Below are 23,757 nucleotides of genomic sequence, written 5' to 3'. Positions count from 1 at the left end.
GATGCTGCTTTTCACTTTTTCCTGCCAAATTGGACATGTTCACTTTCTCCCATATTATATTCCACCTCCCAAACTCACCTAAACCGACCTACATTCCTTGGTAAGATCCTTCATGTCCTGTTCACAATTTACTTTCTTACTGAGCATAGTGTCATCAGCAAATTTAGCAATTAATCATTTCATCCAAATCACTCTCCTGCTTGTAAAAAGTAGATGCCCCAGCATAGATCGCTTTCTCACTCCATTAGTTACAGCTTGCCAACCAGGGAAAGAAAAAGATTATTTTAGCCCTACACTGTGCTTCCTGTTAGTTAATCAAGCCTTTACTTGTATCAATATTTTTAAAGCATAACTGGATAGATTCTGCACAAGCAAGAGGCTAAAGGTTATTGGGGATGTATATGAATGTGGTTGCAGTCAGATCAGCCATGAACCTATTACATAGCACAGCAGCTTGAACAGCCTGCAGTTGCTCCTTACTCGTATGTAATAGATTACACCCAATGCCATCAGCTCTTATTTATATCTTAAGCTCCGAGATGGCATCTTATCAAATGTCTTTTGGTAATTCAAGTACACCACATCGATAGATTCCCCTTTATCCACCTTATTACTTCCTGACAAAAAATTCTGATATCCTAGTCAAACACAATTTCTCTTTCTCTAAACCACACTGACTCTAATTATAATATCATTTATGAATGGCCTGCTATTTACCTCATTCATTTATAAATGACTTGGATGAGGAGGTTGAGGGGTGGGTTAGTAAATTTGCAGATGACACAATGGTTGGAAGTGTCGTCGATAGTATAGAGGGCTCCTGCAGGCTGCAGCGTGACATAGACAGGATGCAGAGCTGGGCTGAGAAATGGCAGATGGAGTTCAACCTGGATAAATGCGAAGTGATGTATTTTGGAAGGTCAAACCCGAATGCTGAATATAGGATTAAAGACAGGATTCTTGGCAGTGTGGAGGAACAGAGGGATCTGGGTGTGCAAGTACGTAGATCCCTCAAAGTTGCCACCCAAGTGGATAGGGTCGTTAAGAAAGCAGATGGTGTTTTGTCTTTCATTAACAGTGGGATCGAGTTTAAGAGCCACGAGGTTTTGCTGCAGCTCTACAAGTCCCTGGTGAGACCACACTTGGAATATTGTGTCCAGTTCTGGTCGCCCTACTATAGGAAAGATACAGAGTCTTTGGAGAGGGTGCAAAGAAGGTTTACCAGGATGCTGCCTGGACTGAAGGGCTTGCCTTACGAAGAAAGGTTGAATAAGCTCGGACTTTTCTCTCGGGAGAGAAGGAGGAAGAGAGGAGACCTGATCAAGGTGTATAAAATAATGAGAGGAATAGATAGAGTCAATAGCCAGAGACATTTCCCCAGGGCAGGATTGACTGGCATGAGAAGTCATAGTTTGAAGATACTAGGAGGAAGGTCAGAGGTAGGTTCTTTATGCAGAGAGTTGTGAATGCATGAAATGCGTTGCTAGTGGTGGTGGTGGAAGCAGAGTGATTGGGGACATTTAAGTGACTGCTGGACATGCACATGGATAACAGTGAGTTGAAGGGTGCGTAGGTTAAGTTACTATATTTGATATTAAGATTAAATCTCGGCACAACATCGTGGGCCAAAGGGCCTGTTCTGTGCTGTACTTTTCTATGTTCTATAGTGTATTCTGGCATTTTCTAAAGGAAAGATATTAATTCAACTTGCCTATAGTTGCTTCCTTTCTGTATCCCTCCTTTCTTGAACACAGGTGCCACATTTACAACGATCCAATCTGCTCACTCTTTCGCAGAATCTATGGAATTTTGGAAGCTTACAACCAATGCAGCCACTTCCTTTAAGACCCAGGATGCGGGCTAGGGGAAATGTGTACCAGATAAACATAGAATCACAAAGTATAAAGGAGGCCCTTCAGCCCATCAATCTGCACCACCTTGCTTTCATTGTTGCTTTAAGTTCCTCTCTCCTTCCTCCTTTTTGCTTTTTGATTTTCATGTCTCCTTGGCTGGTTTGTGTGCCTTCCACAAAATACCTGTTCAGTTCTTCTCCCAGAAGAATTGTTTCCTTGTTTCCTATTATTTACTCTCCATTCTCTCCCTGTAAGGGACTAACCCTTGCTTTAGTTACTTTTCTTCTTTTTAAATATTTGCAAAGATTTTTTTTTAATATTGAAAGCCATAGAGTTATAGTTTTCTCTTGTACTCTAAATTTTTTCTCTTTCTTTAGTTATTCTTGGACAGTTTCTAAAATCTGCCCAATCTTCTGGCCTACCACTAACATTTGTTCCAAATACACTCTATGAACTCATCTTGCAGGCTACCTTTCCCAATCTGATTCTCCTAGTCTAAATGATGATCTGAACTCACCCGTGGTCATTGCAGAATCTTTCCTACAGCCCTTATTGTTTCTTCCTGTGTACTCTGTCCTACAGTTAAACTACTGTTAGGGGGCTATAGACTACTCTCAAAAATGACTTCTGACCTTGGCTACTGCAGTAAGGTAGCTCAGTGGTTAGCATTGCTGCCTCAGAGCACAAAAGACCCAGGGACCCAAGTACACACATTCTCCCTCTGTCAGTGTAAATTTCCTCCGACAATCCAAAGATGTGCAGGTTAGGTGGATTAGCCATGCAGTGTGCAGGCTAGGTGGATATTGGGTAGGGTGCTCTTCAGAGGGTCAGTGTAAACTTGATTGACTGAATGGCCTGCTTCGACAGTGTAGGGATTTCTATAATATCTTTACCCAAATGATTTTCCAATGGTCTCTCATTAGAGATGATTTAGTTTGCTGCCCTTCTAAAATGTCAAATACTGATGAATATTTAGATCCATCATTGGTCATCTTGCAACTATGTCTCTGAAATAGCTATCAGGTCATACATAAATATTCCTACTGAGGCTAGTGATTCAACTTTTTTGTTACAAATGCATTGCACAGATACAGAGCCATTTTTTTGTATCATCCTTGCATCCCTCATGCTATTTGCTGATATGCCCTTGTGTTATCATGCACTGTTCCATTCTGTCACACTCCAGTTATGTAACTGGTACCACAACCCTCTGCACGATTGCCTTGTCCTCTCCCTTGAACTTTCTAAATCTCCCATCACTGTGAACCCTTCCCCTCTCACAATTTAATTTAATTTAAGATCTCCTCACCAGACTGGTCATCTGACTTGCTGGAACATGGCTGGAACATGAACCATTGCCAATTCACAGTTCCCACCTTTCCCAGTACTGGTACAGAGCAAAACCTATTTCTCTCACACTCCCCTTTGAGCAACATACTCAACTCTCTTATCTTAGTGATCCAGCGTCAATTTGCTTACAATAATCCTGAGATTATGACCATTGAGGTTATGGTTTCCAATTTAGTGCCCCTCTGCAGAACCTCTTTCCTTGTCTTATCTACGTTAATGACACCAGCATGCTATACTGTCCCCAACTACCATTACATTCCTATTTACTCCCTTGACTTGAATGGCTCTTTGCACCGTGGTACCATTGTCAGTTGTCTCCTCCGCCCTGACTCCTCGACTCCATCCCTACTCTCACCCACACAAACTCCAAGAGTTTGTCCTTTTGGTCAATTGCAAAACAGGAGGTTCCTCCACCACTACTTCCTTAATCCCCATTCCACCCTGACTCGCACCTGCCTGTTCCTGTGGACCAAATCAGGTGACCCAATCCTAAGGGGTATGACTGCCTCCTGGAACAAAGTCTCCAGATCACTTGCTCCCTCTCAGTGTCTGAAGCTTGAACTCACTATTTGGAGCCAAAGTTCCTCAAGCAGCAGGCCCTGCAGATGTAATTGCTGTTGATCAAGCTGGTGTTCAGGAGCCCTCTCACGTGCAGGCTTTAGAACTGGAATCCCTACAGTATGGAAACAGGCCCTTCGGCCAACAAGTCCACACTGACCCTCTGAAGAGTAACCCATCCAGACCCATTCCCTTACATTTTATCCCTGACTAATGCACCCAAGCTACGAATCCCTGAACACAATGGCCAATTCACCTGACCTGCACATCTGTGAATTGTGGGAGGAAACAGAAGCACCTGGAGGAAATCCACACAGACACAGGGAGAATGTGCAAACTCCACACAGACAGTCACCCGAGGCTGGGATCGAACCCAGATCCCTGGTGCTGTGAGGCAGCAGCACTAACCTATGAGACACTGAGCCACCGTGCCACCCTCTGTTTGCGATCAGTAATTTGCTGGTTCCATACTGGTTCTGATACTGGTGAGTCTAAACACTTCTACCAACTCCAACCCGACCCCATCACCCAGCACATCTTCGCTTCCCCACCCCTCTGCCTTCCACAATGACAGTTCCCTTCGACAGTCCTTGGTTTGTGCCACTCTCCCCATCGAACACCATCCCCTCACCCTGAAACTCGAGGTACCTTCCCCTGCAACCGGCAAAGATGCAAAACCTGCCAGTACATCACCCCCCTCACCTCCATCCATGGCCCCAAACAATCCTTCCAGGTGAGACAGAGGTTCACCTGCATCTCCTCCATCCTAGTTTACTGCACCTTGTGCTCCAGATGTGGTCTTCTCTACATTGGGGCGACCAAACGTAAACTCAGGGCACGTTTCACCAAGCTTCTCAGCCGGGCCCACAAGGACCAACCTGATCTCCCAGTCACAACCCCTTTCAATTCAATTCCCACTCCCTCTCCGACATGACCATCCTGAGCCTCCTCCATTGCCACAGTGGATTGGACTGTAAATTAGACGAACAACAATGTAGACAAGCAGGAGGCTGGAAGAACACAGCAAGCCAGGCAGCATCAGGAGGCGAACAAACCAACATTTCAAGTCTTAAGGAATGGAGGTGGGTGTAAGGGGAAGCATAGTGGCTCAGCAGTTAGCACTGCTGCCTCACAGCACCAGGGACCCAGATTCGAATCCAGCCTCAGGCAACTGTCTGTGTGGAGTTTGCACATTCTCTTTGTTCCTGCGTGGGTTTGCTCCAGGTTCTCCAGTTACCTCCCACGGTCCAAAGATGTGAAGGTGAGGTGAGTTGGCCATGCTAAATTGCCCAGAGTGTTCTGGGAGGTGGAGGCTAGGTGCATTAGTCAGGGGAAATGTAAACATAATAGGGTGGGGGAATGGGGGGGTTCTGGGTAGGATACTGTTCAGAGGGTTGGTGTGGACTTATTAGGCCAAATGGCCTGTTTCCACACTGTAAGGATTCTATGAACACCTCATCTTCCACCTGGGCAGCCTACAGCCAGGAGGAGTCAATATTGAGTTCTCCAATTTCAAATAACCTCCCTTTCCAGCCCCTCCCCCTCCTTTCCATTCCTCTGACCAACCCTTCCGTACAGCTTGCAACTGGATTCATTCCTCCCGTCAACCAACCAGGCCATACCCTCTATCTGTGTTCACCTATCCCTACCTCACCACTCTGCCCCTCCCCTCCCCCCCCCCCCCCTTTACCTGCAGCTCCCCTCACACTCAGCCCCTGTCCTGAAGAAGGATTGCACCTGAAACGTTGAGTTCTCCATCTCCTGATGGTGCCTGGCTTGCTGTCCTCTTCCAGCCACCTGTCTGTCTAGTTTGGATTCCTTCATCTGTAGTTTTTTTTTAATCTCTTACTAATTGCGTTGCTGGTGTTCCCTTTTGAGGTGAATTGGCTTCCTGATAGTTAAGAGTAAGTGTGAATGTATTTTGATTAAGTGGAATGTCTACTATCTCTGTGCATGAATATTGGTGGAGATTGATCTACTGAGACCCTGTTCAGACTGGGTTGATTGGGTTTGAGCCTGGCTGATTAGTCTTTCAGAGAAAATGTGGGATTTGAATTTTTGGGCTAAACGATTGTCCCAGGCAGCTATCTTTGTGTCTATGTCATTTTCCTAGAAGCTGCCTCTCTTGTTCTTTTACTTTTAGAAGTTATTTGAAAAGTCCAGGATTTTGGTTGAGTATTTCAGAATATGGGGATTTTTGCTCAATCACATTCGTCACCTGCTCTGCCTTTTTTAAATCATTGTGATCCATTTAAATCATTAGGTTTATAAATAGGACTCAATGATTACCTGTAGATGTAGTAAGTTGATTAAATAGTTGTACTATAAACTTAATCACATATGTAGATCTCCCCAGCACCAGTTTAAATTATTGAACACATTCACAGAGGAAGCACTGAAAACTCACCAATCACTCACCTATTTATTCACCAAATCAATGCTTCCTGATTTCAGCTGTCAAGTCTGCTCTTTCATTCCCTTTCTTAACCCACTCCTTTTCTTTAGAAGGCAAAAACAATATCCTGCCTCTCACTGCTCCAAAATGCCTCACTCACCAAATTCCCAAACACACACATACAGTCTTCAGCTGCTTATCTCAGCGCTTTTTAATTAAGAATTTGAACCCCTACAGTGCGAAAACAGGCCCTTTGGCCCAACAAGGCCACACCGACCCTCTGAAGAATATCCTACCCAGACCCAGTCCCCTAGTACTTCACATTTACCCCCACTACTGCATGTCCCTGAACACTTTGGGCAATTTAGCACATTAAATGTGCGCACATTTAATGATAACTGTACAAAGGGTTGCTGTATGATGAGGCATATTATCCTGTATTGATCGACATGAGCTGACAATATACCTCCCATCTGTGATCAGCTGCTCACTCACTGGAAAGACTGAGTGGAGGCCAGCTCCTCTCATTCTGCACAGAAAACAGCCACTGAAAGGGTTGAATTATTGTCAGATATTTAAAGGTTAAACTTTAATAGTAAAAGCAAACAGGAACAGATGTGTGAAGGCGGGCTCAGAGTGCAGGAGCTGCACCATCAGCAAAATGAAACGGGCCTTGAATGGAATATGGACAGTTCCTGTGAGAACTGTATGCAAATGTAAGACACCCAGAGAGGAAAGTGTAGGAATTGTAATGTGTATGCTGAAATATTTTGTATACAGCTTGGAGATGTGTATAAGGCAGCAGAGTTGATTTTATGCTTCAGTGATGAGACTAGCTCTCCTTACATACGCAAGATATAAAATATTGTTCAATGGGATTTTCCTGAGTCCTCTAATCAATTTGTCCCGTACTCTGATAAGACTTCGATTCTCATCAGTCTGACCTCTTGGCCACTAAGCTTCAAGCAAGACTGAGCTCTGGTGAAGAACGTCCAAGCCCTTAGTTTCTCCATGTCCTATTTCCCAGCCACTGTGGCTCATGCACAGTTTAGAGTGACTGCTTGTCCAGCTTGGCTGAGCTGCAGGGTGACCCAATGTTCCCAGCTGCAATGTTTGCTTTACTTTGGTGAGAGGCACATTGGTTAGCCTGATGTCTCAAAACATTCTGAAGGTGGACAGTGAACAACCAGCTGTCATGGTGCATATAGGCATAGATGATATAGGTAAAAAACAGGATGAGGTCCAACAAGCAGAATTTAGGGAGTTAGAAGCCAAGTTAAAAGGTTGGTCCTCAGAGGTAGTAATCTCAGGATCGTTACCAGTGCCACATACTAGTCAGAGTAGAAATGAAAGAATAGCCAGGATGAATGAGAGACTTGAGAGTTTGTGCAGGAGGAAGGGGTTTAGATTTTTGAGACATTGGGATCGGTTATGGAGGAGGTGGGAATATTCGGATAGTCTATACCCTGGCAGGACTGGAACCAATATCCTAGGGGGTGCTTTTGCTAATGCTGATAGAGAGGGTTTAAACTAATATAGCAGGGGAATGGGAACCAAATGAGGAAGTTAGTGGACAGTAAGAAGGTAATAACTAAAGCCTGTGAGGAACTAGATAATGAAGTCAGCATGACTAAAGGAAGAGTAGGCAGGGAGCAGATGATGAATGCAAAGTGACAGGTGGCCTGAGGTGCAATTATCTTAATGCGAGAAGTATAGTAGGTAAGGCTGATGAACTTAGGGCTTGGATTAGTACCTGGGAAAATGATGTTATTGCTATTACTGAGAGCTGGTTGAGGGAAGGACATGATTGTCAATTAAATATTCCAGGATATCAATGCTTCAGGCAGGATAGAAAGGGAGGTAAAAGTGGTGGAGGAGTTGTATTACTGGTCAGAGAGGATATCACAGCTGTGCTGAAGGAGGGCACTATGGAGGACTCGAGCAGTGAGGCAATACGGGCAGAGCTCAGAAATAGCAAGGGTGCAGTAACAATGTTAGGGCTGTACTACTGGCCTCCCAACAATGAGTGTGAGATAGAGGTACAAATATGTAAACAGATTATGGAAAGATGTTGGAGCAACAGGGTGGTGGTGATAGCAGATTTTAATTTTAGAAACCCTACAGTTTGGAAATAGACTCTTCAGCCCAAACAAGTCAACACCAACTCTCAGAAGAGTAACCCACCCAGACCCATTCCCCTACCCTATTATCCTACGTTTACCCCTGACTAATGCACCTAACCTACACATGCCTGAACACTATGTGCAATTTAGCATGGCCAATTCACCCGCACCTGCACATCTTTGGATTGTGGGAGGAAAACGGAGCACCTGGAGCAAAACCACACAGACACAGGGAGAATGTGCAAACTCCACACAAACAGTTGCTGGAGGCTGGAATCAAACCCAGGTCCCTGATGCCATGAGGCAGCAGTGCTAACTGCTGAGCCACCATGTAATTTTCCCAACATTGACTGAGATTCAGTTCGTGTTAGAGGTCTAGATGGCACAGAATGTGTAAGGAGCATCCAGGAAGATTTTATAGAGCAGTATGTAAATAGTGCAACTCGGGATAGGTCCATACTGGACCTGATGTTGGAGAATGAGCCCGCCCAGGTGGTTGAAGCTTTTGTCGGGGATTATTTTGAGAACAGTGATCACAATTCCATAATTTTTAGAATACTCATGGACAAAGACGAGAGTGGTCCTAAAGGAAGAGTGTTAAACTGGGGAAAGACCAGCAATAGCAAAATTCGGCAGGAGCTGGGGAACTTGGATTGGGAGCAGCTGTTTGAAGGTAAATACATATTTGATATGTGAGAGACGTTTTAAAGAGAGGTTGATTAGAGTGCACGACAGACATGTCCCTGTGAAAATGAGAGATAAAAATTGCAGGATTAGGGAAGCATGGATGAAATTGTGAAAAAGGAAACATACACAAGGGTTAGGCAACTGAAAACAGAAGAAGCTTTGGAAGAGTATCGGGAAAGTAGGACCAAGCTGAAATTAGGAATTAAGAGGGCTAAAAGGAGTCATGAAATATCTTTAGCAAACAGGGTTAAGGAAATCTCAAAGCATTTTATTCATATATAAGGAGCACAAGGGTAGCTAGAGAAACGGTTGGCCCAATTAAGGACAAAGAAGGTTATGTGTGAGGTCAGAGAAAATGGATGAGATTCTTATTGAGTCCTTTGCATTGGTATTCACCGAGGGAAGGGAGACAATGGTCATTGAGGTTAAGGGATAGATGTTTGACTACTCAGCATAAGGAGAGAGGAAGTGATGGGTATTCTAAAAGGTATTAAGGTGGTCAACCCCAGGTCTGGATGGGATCTATCCCAGGTTACTGAGTGAAGCGAGAGAGGAAATAGCTTAACAGATATCTTCACAGCATCCTTGAACATGGGTGAGGTCCTGGAGGACTGGAGAATTGCTAATGTTGTCCCCTTGTTTAAGAAGGGTAGCAGGGATAATCCAGGTAATTTAAACCAGTTAGCCTGACGTCAGTGATAAGGAAGTTGCTGGAGAAGATGCTGAGTGATATGGGCTTATCAGTGATAGGCAATATGGTTTTGTGCAGGGAAGGTCACATCTTACCAATTTAATAGAATTCTTTGAGGAAGTGACAAAGTTGATTGATGAGGGAAGAGCTGTAGATGTCATATTCATGGACTTCAGTAAGGCGTTTGGTAAGGTTTCCCTTGATAGACTGATGGAGAAAGTGAAGTCGCATGGGGTCCAGGATGTACTAGTTGGATGGTTAGAGAACTGGCTGGGCAGCAGCAGACAGAAAGTAGTAGTGGCAGGGAGTTTCTCAAGATGGAGAACTGTGACCAGTGGTGTTCCATAGGGATCAGTGTTGGGGCCACTGTTGTTTGTGATATACATAAATGATCTGGAGGAATGTGTAGGTGGTCTGATTAGCAAGTTTGCAGATGACACTAAGATTGGTGGAATAGCAGATAGTGAAGCAGACTGTCAAGAGAATGTAGCAGAATATAGGTAGGTTGGGGAGTTGGGTGGAGAAATGACAGGTGTAGTTCAATCCGGGCAAATACGAGGTGATGCATTTTGAAAGATCCAATTCAAGAGCAAATTGTACGGTAAATGGTAAAGCCCTGGGGAAAATTGATGTACATAGAGATCTGGATGTTCAGGTCCATTGCAACCTGAAGGTGGCAACTCAAGTCAATAGAGTGGTCAAGAACGTATACAGCATGCCTTCCTTCATCGGATGGGGTATTGAGTACAAGGGTTGGCAAGTCATGTTACAGTTGTATAAGACTTTGGTTCAGACACATTTGGAATACTGCATTCAGTTCTGGTTGCCACATTATCAAAGGAGGTGGATGCTTTGGAGAGGGTGCAGGCGAGGTTCACCAGGATGTTGCCTGGTATGGAGGGTGTTAATGATGAAGAGAAGTTGAATAGATGAGGATTGTTTTCATTAGAAAGATGGAGGTTGAGGGGAGACCTGATTGAGGTCTACAAAATCATGACAGGTACAGACAAGATGGATAGAAAGAAACTTTTTTCCCACTGGGGGGTTCAATTACTCAGGGTCATGAGTTCAAAGTGAGAGGGGAAAAGTTTAAGGGAGCCATGTGTGGGAAGTTCTTTACGTAGAGGTTGGTGGGTGCTGGAACACATTGCCAGCGGAGGTGGTAGAGGCGGGCACGATATCGTTATTTAAGATGTATCTAGACAGATATATGAATGTGCAAAGAGCAGAGGGATACAGATCCTTAGAAAATAGGCGACAAGTTTAGATAGAGGATCTGAATTGGCGCAGGCTTGGAAGGCTGAAGGGCCTGTTCCTGTGCTGTAATTTTCTTTGTTCTTCTTTCTACTGCTTCATAGCACCAGGGTTCTGGGTTCAATTCCAGTCTTGGGTGACTCGCTGAGTGGAGTTTGCACATTCTCCCTGTGTTTGCGTGGGATTCTGGGTTGCTGTACAGAGGGTTAGTGCAGACTCAATTGGCCAAATGGCCTATATCTATACTTTGTAATTCTAGGACATTTCCCAGTTATGTAGCATTGCTTTGTGTATAAGGATAGCCCCCAGAACAGTCATAGAGATCAAACTTTCAACTGCTAAGGAATGTGATCAATGTACTGAGAGAGGTCAGCCAGTCTGGTGTTTCAGTTTACTTATCCACTTCTCAATGATTGTAATCTTTAAGCTGGGGGCATTTCCATCCTGGCTGACAGTCCGTTACCATTGACTGAAGCCAGACCAGCTTTGTCCCTCCACAGAGCCTGACTGTGTGGGTTTGTGGTGAGCAGGGCTGCCTGCACCCCTTTCTCTGACAGACTCATACTGTCTTAACACCCTGACCTTTTAGAGGTTCCTATCCATGTCTGCTTCACACTGACCCTTGTGATAACGGGGAGAAAGTGAGGACTGCAGCTGCTGGAGATCAGAGTCAAAAAGTGTGCTGCTGGAAAAGCGCAGCAGGTCAGGCAGCATCCGAGGAGCAGGAGAGATGACGATCAGGAATGAAGAGCTTATGCTCGAAACATTGAATCTCCTGCTCCTCAGATGCTGTCTGACTGGCTGTGCTTTTCCAGCACCACACTTTTTGACAATGATGTCCAGTTGCCATGGCTGCAGGGCATGTGGGAGATTCTGAGTTTAAACCATTCAATATCCAACCAGAGAGTTGGCTCTCTCTGCAGTCACCCAGTTCCTGTCCATTTGGGGATAGGGTCTGAAAAGGCACGGTATGCACGATGGGCTGAATGGCCTCCAGGATTACTCAAAGAGGAAGTCTTTTTTTTTGGTTCCCTGTGATAATTATCGATTCAGAAGGTGGGGATGGGAGAAAAAACAGCATTCTCAAATAGTTCATTAGCTGATTGGGCTACCTATTGTTTTATAAAGAGAATGCACAGGGCTGATTTAGAGATCGGTTTAGAGATCGGTTTAGAGATGTTCACTCAGAAACCCAATGCACAATCTGCAGATTCTGCCCCGTGAGGGGCAAGTAGTACTCAGAGGGTGAGGCAGTGATTCCAGGTTCATGCAGTTCCTGCAATGCTTCAACCCCAACATGTCCCTGACAAAGTTTCCACATGTAATCAGTCCCTCTCCTGAACGACCCTTCTCGGCTCTGGTTGCTCACAAGACAGGTTCTCCCATAAGTCAGCGGGCATCATTTGACCTCTTCAGGCAAGTTTTGAGGACATCCCTGAAGTATTCCCTACTGTCATCCTGTAAACCTCCTGCTGAGACTTAGTTCAAAGTCAAGGAGTCTGGTGTTGGGGACACAAGTACAGTTCCCGCCGAGCAGGGGAGGTGGGTTAATATCTCTATGATGGGCATGTTGTTTTGGAAGGGGCCATAGCTGCCTTTTGTGCCTCTGGATTCGGAAGGTCTTAGGAAGTCACTGCCGGTGATGCTCTTCCAGTGTTCTGAGGTACCTGCTGATGGTTAATAACAGTTAGGAACACAGGGATCACTACTGCCCAGTAAACCGTGAACTTAGTCTCAGGTTGGAGATTCTTGTCCTTAAATAATCTCTTTCTCAGTTGGACAAAGACTGAGCTGGCATCATCTAACTCCCCAAAGCCTGTTCATCATCTAAAGGCACACGTCAGGAGTGTGATGGAATACTCCCCACTTACAGCTCCAATAACACTCAGAAAGCTTGCCACCATCCAGGACAAAGCAGCCTGCTTGTTTGGCACCACACCCACTTCCTGAACCACTGGCACTCAGTAGCAGCAGTGTGTACCATCTACAAGATGCACTGTAGAAATTCACCAAACATCCTTGGACAGTACCTTCCAACCCCAGAACTACTTGCATCTAGAAGGATAAGGACAACAGTTATACGGAAACAGCACCAGCTGCAAGTTCCCCTCCAAGGTACTCACCATCCTGACTCTAAAAATATCACTGTTCCTTCATTGTCGTGGGCCAAAAATCCTGGAATTCCCTCCCACATGGCATTGTGGATCTAACCTAGCAAATGGACTGGAGCAGTTCAAGAATACAGCTCACCATCACCTTCTCAAGGGGAACAAGGGACAGGCATGGCAAGTGGTCCCCATATCACATGAATTAATGAAAGCACGTTCAACTTATAGAAAACTCAACAGGAGCACTTTGCCAAATCTGGACACTACTCTTCAAATTGTGTGGCATTTGGAGGTGGTAGATTTACAAATAAGTTTTTTTTAAGAAAAGAGATCATTGTAGTTACATGGAGAGACTGCAGCCATAGATTTCAGAGAAGGGTCAGAAGGTTTGCACCCATAGGGTGTTAGGTGCAGTGAGGTGTTTCTGCAAGGCGAGTCCAGCCAGAAACCCTCATAACATTAAAGGATTATTTGGATGTGCACTGGCGATCCCAAAGGCTATAGGCCAAGTAATGGAAAATGGGATTAGAATAGTTAGGTTGTTGCTTTTCACCAGTGCAAACATGATGGGCCAAAGGGTCTTTATCTGTGCTATAGATTTCTATGATTCTTAAGCTGTTGGTGGGACAGATCAGCCGAGTGTCCCATCAACACCACAACGACAGGATCTCCAACATTCATGTCCCGTTGAAACATTTGGCCAATCAAAACCCAGCACTGTTCTCCAATTAGCTCATGAAATTGCCCTTTGATGTGAAGGGCACTGCTTGTCACTGGCCACTTGGGTGTTTTCCTATGTTCCTGGTGGTGGAAATTGAATAAAGATTTGTGCGCCTTGTGTCTCTCACTGTGTCTCACACACACACATACACACACACACCCACCCACCCACCCACCATGGCTGCTGGGGAAAAAATAAGCACTAGAAAAAGAGAAAAAAAAAAGAAAAAAAAATTAGCTCATGAATGTGTCCATTATTGAATACCATTTCCTGTGTTTAACAAGTCAGAATCACACCCAGTAGCAGTTGCACTTTTGATTTAATCCAGTTAAACCCTGATAACTCAGGCTGACACAGCAACCACAATCAAGAGGAACTGTGAAGGATAAGATTCCAAATGGGCTTCCCTGCCTAGCCATTGCCCAGCCAAGGCAAAACATACCTGGGGACACGATGGTAGCTATGGTTGTGTCAGTAGTACTGCAGCCTCAGAGTGAGGTGGTTGTGGGTTCAAATCCTACTCATAGACATAATCCTCGGTGACAGAGGGAGTATTGCATGGCTTTTTCGATTATATATTAAACCGAGGGCAAGACCAGCCCTTTCAAAGTGGACAGAGAAGTCCAGTGCTCAACTTGAAGAATAGGAGAGTTACCCCTGATGTCCTCACCAATCGACAACTCATCAACATTACTGAACCAGATTTTCTGGTCATTATCTAAATGTTGCTTGTGAGATCTTGCTGTGTGTAAATTAACAACTGCATTCCTTCCATTACGTGAGGAGAAGGAACAGGAGTAGCATTCAGTACCTTGAGATATGCCATTTAATAAATCATATCTGATCTCATCATAGGCTCACCTCCACTTCACACATTCAGGTTACACTTCGGAAGTATCTCATTTTGCTGTAAAGTATAGAGAGTTGCTTTGTCCAAATACAAGTTGCTCTTTCTTTGGCACTATGTAATAAACTGGGACTTGAGTTTTAACTTGCTGGTCACAATTGCAATTCTTATATAATTGTTTGCTCAGCTCAATTGATAACGTTGAATTGACTTTACTGATGAAGGGCTTATACCTGAAATGTCGACTCTCCTGCTCCTCAGATGCTGCCTGACCTATTGTGCTTTTCCAGCACCAAACAATTGATAATGCTCTGATCTCGGAGTCCAAGAGCAAGATCTCACCTCCTTCATGATCAGGCAGATGGAAAAAGGAGAGGATGATGAAGGACAAGAGATGGAGTTAGCTATTAGCAAAACAGTCAACTCTGTTTATTTAATTAATATCTGTTCACTGTTACACAGGTACCACTGTAAAATTTTTATTTGTTCATTCACAGGGTGTGGGCAGTGTCTAGGCCAGCATTGATTGCTAATCTCTAATTGCCTAGAGGGCAGTTCAAGAGTCACATGCTCACTTTTTAAAAATAACAATCAGCAGTACAGTTTCCAATCTAAAGGAACCTGTTCACCTACTTTCTTCGAGTCCTCAAAATGGAAACCAAGAGGTTTATGGAATTTGTCACTTAGTGCCTTTCATTCCTCAACTGCTGATATTTCATTTACATTAGATTTGTCCAATCCTTGATTCAGTATCAGTCCCCTTAGAATTTCAGCACATTGTATGCAGTAATTACAGAGCAATCAGCCATTTGCAGATTGCCATTTGCAATGTCACTTTTCTCGATTGCTCCTGATGTCTCACTTCTTCTGAGCATCATTGTGGAAATGTTTGCATTGATCCTGATATTCTTTGCAAGTTTCTTTTTGCAGCCTTTACTGCTTTGTTACTTTTTACACTTCTGATTTGTCAAGGTTGTTGCAACTTTCATTTATAAATGGTTCCCTCACCCCACACCCACCAGTTTACTGTTTCTCACCTCGCTTATTATCCAATGTTCTCTTCTCTGGCAAATAAAACTCTTTGCTCAACAGGGCTCCAAATCACCGGTTTTTTTTAATATTCCCTGCTGATGTTCTGTTGTTTTATTCACGAACATATTTGTCCTATTTACTGGAGATGACTCACTTAAATCTCAAATAGCTTTCACAGTATAATCTTAATTATCTGAACATCTATTTTGTAAACTGTTGAATACTGGCCTTTCACTCTTCAACTGTCCCACACTAAGTTCTAGCTTAACCTGACTTTCATTATGAATATGGCAGGAAACTCCAGAATGACTTGATGGCCCAGAGATGAACACCATTAAAATATCACAAACTAATACAGAAAGTAACCAAAAGGTAGTGAAAGGAATGCTGTCTTTGCATCAGAGAAATAGAGGATGGGGTGGAATGTGTTAGGAAATCCTGATTTGATCCTGCCCCATCAAGTCAGATTCACCAGAATGATAAAACAAGGAACCAAAAACAGAAATTACTAATGAAACTCAGCCGGTCTAGTAGCAGGAAGAGCAAAATTAACATTATGTATGGTGACTTATCAGAACTGTAGCAGCTGGGAAAAAGTTGTATTGACGTTGAAAGTAGGTTTGGTGGGGGGGGGGGTGGGGGTGGTGAGGAGGGTGCACAGCAGGGGAAGTAAGTGGATACATACTGCCCACGCTGGACTCTCAGATCCAGGACAGACCTTTGACAGATCCATGAGGGCACTGACCTGACCTGTGACTCTGCAGTGACCGGAGCACGACCCAAAATGGAATCGGCCCTGACACCTACTCAACTCAGGGGAGGTCCAACCAACTGATCAGAGATTGGCAGCAGCACAACCCTAAGAAGGCTGAACCAGCCAAGGCCCGGTCCCCAGACCCTGTGAAGGCCCAGTCCGACCGATCCTGACTCACTAGCCTGTAGGAAAAGATGATTTGCTCCACCGACCCCTGGGACTGTTGAAGAACAGAAATTCCACCACTGCAACATGCCCATGAGGAGAGCAGCCCAGGCCCGACCTACGACCTTCTGTCCTGGGGGAGGCCTGACTCACTTAACTCAGAGCAGCAGACTCACACCGCCAACTCCTGGGACTGCCCAGATGCAGGAAACTTACAAGGAAATGGGGGAAACGTTGAAGATGAAATTGATACAATGTGATTTCAATTCCCCTTCCTCTCCCTCCCCAGGATTCTCCTCACAAATGCCCAACCCATCAAAAACAAAATGGATGAAATTAGATCTAGACTTAACTACCAGAGGGAATAGAAAATCTGTTGCCTGCTCCGTTCATCTGTGCCATTCATGTATGCACCCTACAAGCTGACAGGTTCTCCATACAATGCATGGTCCACATGGTATGCTCGGGTAAGGCAAAGGGCAGTGTAGTTTGCTGGCAGCACGGTGGCACAGTGGTTAGCACTGCTGCCTCACAGCGCTAGAGACCCGGGTTCAATTCCTGCCTCAGGCAACTGTCTGTGTGGAGTTTGCACATTCTCCTGTGCCTGCGTGGGTTTCCTCCAGGTGCTCCGGTTTCTTCCCACAGTCCAAAAATGTGCAGGTGAGGTGAATTGGCTATGCTAAATTGTCCATAGTGTTAGGTGAAGGGGTAAATGTAGGGGAATGAGCCAGGGTGGGTTGCTCTCCGGAGGGTCGGTGTGGACTTGTTAGGCCGAAGGGCCTGTTTCCACACTGTAAGCAATCTAACCTAATCTAATCTAAAAACATGGAGACAGAGCTGAGAAAGACAGCGGGGGAGAGAGATATGTATGAAAGGGGCAGGTCAGGACAGAAGAAAAGCTGAATAAGTGTTAATAAGAGCTAATAATAGGAAAGAATGGGTGAGCTGCAATTCATATCATGTGATAAAATGCCTAGGAACAGGTGAGAATGGGTGACAGTGCTAAGAGCAGCTGCTGTCATGACATGAACAGGTATAGGGTGAGTAACAGCACATGGAAGAACGGAATCAGGCTCTGACGTTATTGAATGCAATGTTGATTCCTAGAGGTTGCAGGGTCCCAACTGGAAAATTAGTTGTTTGTCTTTGAGCTTGCACTGAGGTTCACTGGAATACTGCAACAGGCCTACAAACAGACATGTTGGTGTGGGAACATGGTGGGGTTTGAAGCAGCAGACAACTGGAAGCTCGGGATCACTTTTGCGGACAGAGCATAGGTGTTATGCAACTCACTCACCCAGTGTGCATTTAGTCTCCCCCAACGTAGAGAAGACCCAGATTGTGAGCAGTGAATATAGTAGACTATATTGAGTAAACAGGTGAGGCAGCAATTTACTGAAAAGGTGTGGTGAGCGTGGAGTAAGGAGAAAGGTGTGCTGAGTAAACCAGAGGGTGTTACACCACCTACGATTGCATGGGAAGGTGCCGTGGGGGCGTGAGGAGATATTGGGAATGGACGAGGAGCGGACCAAAGTACCCCACAGAGAATGGTCTTTGCAGACTACTGACAAGGGAAGGGAGAGGACAGTGTGTCGAGTTGTGGCATCCCATTGAAGGAGACGGAAATAACAGTTAATAATCCCTTGGATACAGAGGCTCGTGGTTTGATGAGGACCAGGGAGACTGTATCATTGTTAAACCTGCAGAGTTTTGCAATAACTCCTGTTTTTGATTCACCAGAATGATACCTGGATACCAAAGCATAAACACCAGGGACAGGTTACACAAACTAGCATTGTACTGCATGGACATTTTAAAGTTAAGGGCCAATTTGATCAATGGTTTCAAGGCATAAAGAAGAATAGATAAACAGAAACCATGCCCCTAATTTGAGGAATCATTAAATTGGTGGGAGCAAACATTTTTGTCATCCCATGGCATTAAGGTGGAGAAAAAGTGGGTAATTGCATATCAGCCATGATTATGCTGAATGACAGGTTTGGGGGGCTGATTGGCTATTCCATTCCCCAATGAAAAGTGAGTTGATCCACAAACATTGGCAATAGGAGACAATACTTGGCTTATCCAGTTATTTCAGAATGGAGGGAGGAGTTAGGTAGAAAAATGACTGCCAAGAATAGTACACGACTCAGCACTAGATAGGTACATTGTCATCTGCATATCTCATGGGAACTTGCTGCTCTCCATATCATCCTAGTCCATTTTCACTGGAATGTGTACAGTATCTGGCTGAGATGGGACAGGATGGGGAGAGATGATAATCTGATTATTCAATAAAAGCCCAGTTGGCTGAATATACATTACTTACTGCCAGGCACGTTTTCCTTGAATGTGTTGCACTGGGGTTGTGTGTTGGTGAGATGTGAACATTATCATGTGTCTCCTCTAGTAGAAAGAAATACTGTATTCTGTGTATAGCAAGTCTAGATGGTGTAGGTGAAGGGGACATTCATGTGATACATTTCAAGCATCCAGATCAAGACCTCTCTACCTCCTCACCCTTTTTAAATAATTTGCAGGTGGTGAGTAATATTTACTCATCGCAAGTAGATCTCCAGCTCTGGTTTGTGGTGGCAGTAGACTTTCTATAAAATCACACCCTAAAAGTCTGTGAAATCTCAAATTAAAACATCAAATTTAATTCGGAGTGTGGGAGGCTAAGAAGGAAATTGCAGAGGTTCTTGCAGAGATTTTTTTCATCTTGAGGCAGTGGTACTTTCAAGATAATTTGGTATGAGATCGTATAAACAGAGCAGGAGCAAATGCCTAAAACATTGGTCACTGTGGCAGGCAATGAGGAGCATCACAAAGAAGGGAGAGAGAGCTTTCGAGGAGGAAATTGCAGTGTGCTTGGTGCTCAGGCAGCTGAAGAGAGTGTCTCCAGTAGTGCAGCACTGATACTCAGGGATCAGAAAACTTGATTTTGGAGGGATGCAGCACTGGCAGACCACGGTGGAGACTGAAAGGGGAAAAGCAATTGGAGAAGTCGTAGAGTAATACAGCATGGAAACAGGCCCTTTGGCCTGAACTGCTCAAGGCTGATTATCGTGCTCAGTCAGCTAGTTCCAATTGCCCGCAGGCTTATGGCCAAAACATAGCCTCTCCTGCTCCTCATATGCTGCCTGACCTGCTGTGCTTTTCCACAGCCACACTTTTTGAATCTGCCAGACAAATTGGTTGGGACAGGTACAATAGCAACATTTAAAAGACATTTGGAGAGATACATGGATGGGAAGGATTTTGAGGGATACAAACCAAATGCAGGCATGATAGTCAGCCTTGAGCAGTTCAGGCGAAAGGGCATGTTTCCATGCTGTATCACTCTGACTCCACCAATTGCCTTTCCCCTTTCAATCTCCAGAGTGGTCTGCCAGTGCTGGATCCCTCCAAAATCAAGTTTTCTGATCCCTGACGATCAGTGCTCCACCACTGGAGACTCTGTCTTCAGCTGCCTGAGCACCAAGCATAATGGAATTCCCCCCTTGAAAGCCCCCTCTTTCTTCTTTGTGATGCTCCTCATTGCCTGCCACAGTGACCAATGATTTAGGCATTTGCTCCCTGCTCCCATATCAAATTTTCTTGAAAACACCATTTGTTGTGGCAGAAAGCTGTTCAGTGAAGAGTTCTGGATTTGTGACCAAACAGCAATGACGAAAGGAGTCATACAGAGAACAGCATGGTACCCCTCACTCTGCCAGATAACAAGAGTCAAGGGTTGGCATGTGCTACCAAAGGATTTGGATTAAGCTTGCCTCGAATTATTTTAATTTTAAATAGAGGCACAAACACTTGAGGGAAGACTGAGGATTAAACCCCAATTTATACATTGGTTCAGGACAGGTTTGAGCTTCTATTAAAAATGGACTCATGACGTTGGTTCTGGATGACCCTGACATTTGTGAAGCAAAGCAATGGAGTCGGAATTTCTCACAGCTGCTGAAGACTGTGAAATAGACCCAGTGGGAGCTATTGATCGGTCCTCCTGACCCTCTGTCAGGCTGCTGAATTCTGAGAGTCTCTGATGAATCTGCAGAGTTGCTGGCCTCTAATTGCTGATAGATCAAGGCCCAACTCATCAGCCCATTACCCCCTGGACCAGAACCCCTGGCCAAATGAAGCTCACACTACAGCCAAGACCAGCTGAGTATGGATAGCAGCTTTTGGAACTGGCCAAACACTGGGCCCCGCCACATCCTTTCCAACTCAGCCTGGATTAACCTGAGTCCTTAAAAAATCTCAAAAACTCAAAGATATTTTAATAGACTGATGTTTTCACACAGAAACTGAAAAATTGTCAATGCCAATGACTGAAATTTAAAAGAAAGGGAAGTTGGAAATCACAGTCAGCACCTAAAAGTGTTGAAATAAATTCAGTCAGGCTTGGACGAATCTAACTGCTGAAATGTTAACCTCTTTCATCCCATTACTGCTCTATTAGTTAGACAGCCACTTAGAAATGGATCAGATGGATTAGAAATGAGAGAACAAGTTAATTGTTGTTTTAGGACCGTGAACTAGCTTACAGAGTATGAAACATTTCTACTGAAACAATCAGCATGAACTCTCCACCACCCCCAGGACAAGCACAGCACAGGGTTAGATAAAAGTAAATACAGTGCCCCCATCAAACACTCCCAGGACAGGTACAGCACAAGGTTAGTTACAGGTTTGTTTTTATTCAATCAGGCGATATAGGAGCCATTGGTTGGGGCCAGATCATGCTTTGTCAGTTTAGCAAGACTTCCCTATTTTTAAACACCATGCCCTTTGAAATTAAAGCTAACAGTCCATTTATCTTCCCAACTACCCACTGAACTTGGATGCATTTTGTGATTCAATCATGCACAAGGATCCCCAAATCCCTTTGTGCTGTAGTTTTCTGCAGTCTATTCCCACACAAATAATACTCAATTCCTCTATTCTTCCTGCCAAAAGTGCACAAACTCACATTTTCCTACCCTATATTCCACCTGCAAAGTTTTTGCCCATTTACTGAGTCTGCAGAAGGATATAGACAGGTTATCACACTCACTACTTACCTTCCCACCTATTTTTGTGTCATCCACAAACTTGCTGCTGGTACATTTACTTCCTTCATCCAAGTCAGTAATACAGATTATAAATAATTGCGGCCCAATTCCTGTAGCGCACTAGTTATAGGTTGCCATTATGAAAATGGCCCCCTTATACCAACTATCTTCTGTTAGTTAGCTAACCCTCTAACCAGGCAAATGTATTGCTCCCAACACCTCAGGCTCTGTTAATAGCCTTGTGTAGTAATTTACTGAATGCCTACATGCTACATTTACGGGCTCTCTTATCTATCCTGCTTGTTAGCTACTTCTTGAATGGCTGTAGCCCATCTGGTGAAGACAAACCAAAAGCTCCCTCTGACAGCCCCAAAACATAATGACATCTCAATCTCAGGAAAGTGCTTAGATCAGCTCGAGATCTTCTATCTCGACTATTTTAAGAAATGGACAAAACTCACCACAATTCTCTACCCTCGAGTTCATTATTACTAGGGGAGTTTTACTCATTAACAGGAGAGCTGCCTCATTTGGCAGCTGAAGCAATTCACTCCAATCACCAATGAAACATTACAATGGAGGACCGCACAGGAACGGGGAAGATCAATTAGTCTCAAATTAGTCTCAACCCATTAACAGATGCTAGCTGGCCTGCTCATAGTCCTATCTCTGGTTCTGTATGCCTTAATACCCTCACCTAACAAACATTTTCATCAGAGAGAGATCCAAATCTCCTTTCTGTGAATGATTGTTTTTGACATCCCTGCTACATGGGAACACCAGCACCTGCAAGTTTCCTTCCAAGCCATTCACCATCTTGACTTGGAAATATATTGCTGTGCCCCGTGGGTCAACCTACAACCTATGGACTGACATGGTTCAAAAAGTCAGTTCACCACCACCTTCAAGAACAACTAGGGACGGGCAATAAATTGACATCCACGTTCGATGAGTAAATAAAAGATACATATGCTCAAATTTTACTATACTTAACTTACCCCCACACATTTCTTTAGCAGAGGCAAGATTTTCCTGTTTGACAAACTGCTCTCATCATCATAAACACCTTCATAAAATCATCCTGTAACCATTGTCACACAAGGGAATCCAAATCAGATTTTTATGTATTGCAGTATTATACTTTCTCTGTATTGCTGATAACTAAATGGAACACAATGAATAATTTATTTATTGTCACTTGTATTTTAGCGAATAATAGTGGAGTGGCACAGTGGCTTAGCACTGCTGCCTCACAGCACCAGGATCCCCAGGTTCGATTCCAGCCTTGGGCAACTGTCTGTGTGGGAGTTTGTACATTCTCCCCATGGGTTTCCTCCGGGTGCTTCAGTTACCCCTACAGTCCAAAGATGTGCAGGTCAGGTGAATTGGCCATGCTAAATTGCCCATAGTGTTAGGTGCATTAGTCAGAGGGAAATGGGTCTGGGTGGGTTACTCTTCAGAGGGTCGGTGTGGACTATTGGGCCAAAAGGCCTGTTTCCATACTGTAGGGAACCTAATCTAATAAAGTAAAATACAATGAAATGATTCAACAGATGCCACAACCTGGTGCCATTTTGAATAGTTTCTGAGGGATACCTTATAGAGGTTTATAAAATCATGAAGGGCATGGGTAGGATAAATAGACAAAGTCTTTTCCCTGGGATAGGGGAAGTCGAGAATTAGAGGGCATAAGTTTAGGGTGAGAGGGGAAAGATATAAGAGACACCTGAGGGGCAACATTTTCACACAGAGGGTGGTGCATGAATGGAATGAGTTGCCAGGGGAGGCTGGTACAATTGCAACAATTAAAAGGCATCTGGACGGGTATATGAATAGGAAAGGTTTGGAGGGATATGGGCCAGGTGCGACTAGATTGGGTTAGGATATCTGGTCTGCACGGATGAGTTGGACCAAAGGATCTGTTTCCGTGCTGTACATCTCTATGACTCCATAACAATGAGGATAAAAGATATAATTGAAAGAGTTCTGAACTCTGAGCTGGCTTAGTAACATCATTGGTGTTCCCAACTCTCCTCAACCTGCTGCCAGACCCACCAACATAGGAGTTGCAACTCTTTAGGTGCCTTCTCTTCACCACTGGAGCCACTATGCCACTACTGATGTCAGAACCTACACAGGCCCCACAACCAGGAGACGGCAGTGGAGCC

The sequence above is a fragment of the Chiloscyllium punctatum genome, chromosome 20 (genome assembly GCF_047496795.1).
Source record: "Chiloscyllium punctatum isolate Juve2018m chromosome 20, sChiPun1.3, whole genome shotgun sequence".
In the NCBI taxonomy this organism is placed as follows: domain Eukaryota; kingdom Metazoa; phylum Chordata; class Chondrichthyes; order Orectolobiformes; family Hemiscylliidae; genus Chiloscyllium; species Chiloscyllium punctatum.
This window is presented reverse-complemented; position numbering follows the sequence as displayed.